The sequence below is a fragment of the Dama dama genome, chromosome 5, assembly GCF_033118175.1.
Source record: "Dama dama isolate Ldn47 chromosome 5, ASM3311817v1, whole genome shotgun sequence".
In the NCBI taxonomy this organism is placed as follows: Eukaryota; Metazoa; Chordata; class Mammalia; order Artiodactyla; family Cervidae; genus Dama; species Dama dama.
The window spans coordinates 29,039,754-29,042,069 of record NC_083685.1 but is presented as its reverse complement, the minus strand read 5'-3'; positions in this window follow the sequence as shown (position 1 = coordinate 29,042,069).

Genomic DNA, 2,316 nt, shown 5'->3' with positions numbered 1-2,316 from the left:
CTCTGAGTTGAGAAGACTCTGTCCTTGTGTATGGCTTACATTTTGTGAACACAGTGTTAATGTGTTTTATATTCACACAGGAGTTTCCTCAGTTCTGAACCCATATATTGATTTTTTAATTTTCTCTGTAGACATGTTCGGCTTCCCAGATGGTGCTAGTGGTGAAGAACCCTCCTGTCAATGGAGGAGACATAAAGACATGGGTTCGATCCCTAGGTCGGGAAGATCCCCTGGAGGAGGGCATGGCAATCCACTCCACTATTCTTGCCTGGAGAATCCCATGGACAGAGGAGTCTGATGGGCTACAGTCCATAGGGTTGCAAAGAGTCAGCCATGACTGGAGTGATTTAGCATGCATGCACATAGACACCTTAACTGCAATGTCTGCAAACCATCTCCTTTCCCTCCTTAGAAAAAAAACACACACACAAACAAAGAAATTCCCCACACCTCTTAGAGTCTCTGTTTTTGGTAACATCATGAGCATTATATATTGACCCAATCAGTAAAATTGAGGGAAATCTTGAGTGTTCTACCAGTTAGGCTATACCTGATCCATCACCTGATCATCTGCCACTTCTCTATTTCCTCTCACCATCCTTCCCTCAGTGCATATTCTTTAGCATCTCTCACCCCCACTGCCCAGGAGTTGACCCATTACATCCATGTCCTTTAATCCAAGGCTTCTCAAGTCCCCAGACCAGGAGTCACCTGAGGATGGGAAACTGTTTCATCAGTCCCACCAGGTGTTTGTGATGGACAGGATGCTATCTATTCTGTGTTCCCTGGGTTGACAGTTCTAAAAGACACCACAATCATGTTATCCCCACCCCCACCCCCCATTTTAGCCTTTTAAGGGTCTCTCCATGCCTAAAAGGTCACACATCAGCTCTTCTAAAAGAGATTTCCCAAAGAAGCCACTTTCTGGTGACAGCTCACAGTAAATGGTGCCACTGGATTCTGGTCTCCAAAGGAGAAAATTTAACTCTAGGACCAAAGACAGACTCAGAGCTTTGTGTAGATTTTATTAAAATAACAGGGATAAAGAAAGCTTCCAGCAAGAGGCAATGGAAGGGGGAGGAGAGGACCTGCTCACTAGTTTAAGTGGGACCTTATATACTTTTCAACTACCTGCTGAGAATAGATAAAAAGAATACCTCAAGGTTGCAAGAATTCTAAGCCCCTTTCCCAAAGCATGCATCCTGAGATAACTTTGACACAAGATTAGCCAGGGAGAAGGGTTTCTGGCAACTTCTCCAGGTGAGATACACTGTTGTTGTGTAATTAGGGGTACAAGTCTTGAGAAACAGGTTCCCAGGCAAGATCTGTTATAATCATAGTCATTAACATAGAGCCTAAGAAAAGCATTTCCATGAGTAAGACATTGCAAGCTGTATGATCATTAGTTCCTGGACCTAAAGAAAGGCCAGTTCTCAGGCAAGATAACATTGTTGCACAAGGCTTAAGGAAAGCCTGAGTGAGAATGTTCACCTCCTCCTTAAAGGGCCTTGGACTGCCTGCCTGAGCTTTAACTCTTTCATTCCCCCCTTTTTCTTTTAGGAGAATATGGTTACCAGGGATAGGGGCGGAGAAATCATTCCATAACTTCTTCCTGCTGGTAAGGGGTGCAGACCCTAAATGGTTGAGGCAAAATATTCTCCTTACCCTCATATTGAGGATCTCTGATTCAGTGGCCCTGAGTAATAGCTAGAGAAGTAGGAACTGTAGGATCATGAACGACCATTTGTAACTTAAATCCCTCAAGCCACTTATATACAAATTTCATTATACAGTTACAGATATAAGGAGAAAACAGGAAGGATAAGATGATTACAATTTTTCCAGTCAAGCTAATTTTCCACCAAGAAGGGCTTGTAAACCAAGATTGTATCTGTGACCAGAGTGGGACATCAGGGAGTCCATTTTGAAGAGTGACCAGAATCTCTGCATCACTGTTACTTTGTCTGGAAAGCCGTTGTATCCTTTAGAAAGAACAAACAAGTAGATGAAAAGGCAGAGACCACAAATCAGTAAAAGAATTAATGTAATCAGCAGTCCAAGCAGTTGCAAGCAAGAGTCAACAAATCAGCTTACATTTGGTAGTAACTTTGATCATGGTCTAAAGAGAGTCAACACTCGGGCTGCCCTGTTTATAAGAATGGAACCATTTGGTGTGTTTATTTACATTTTGAATGTAGTAGTAGTTGAAAGAGTGACAACCTGAAACTTAACAGGCAAAATAAATATCACCATTTCTTTTTAAAAGAACAAGTCTGAACCCCAATGTAGACAGCTGTCTTAGGGAGACTTAGACCA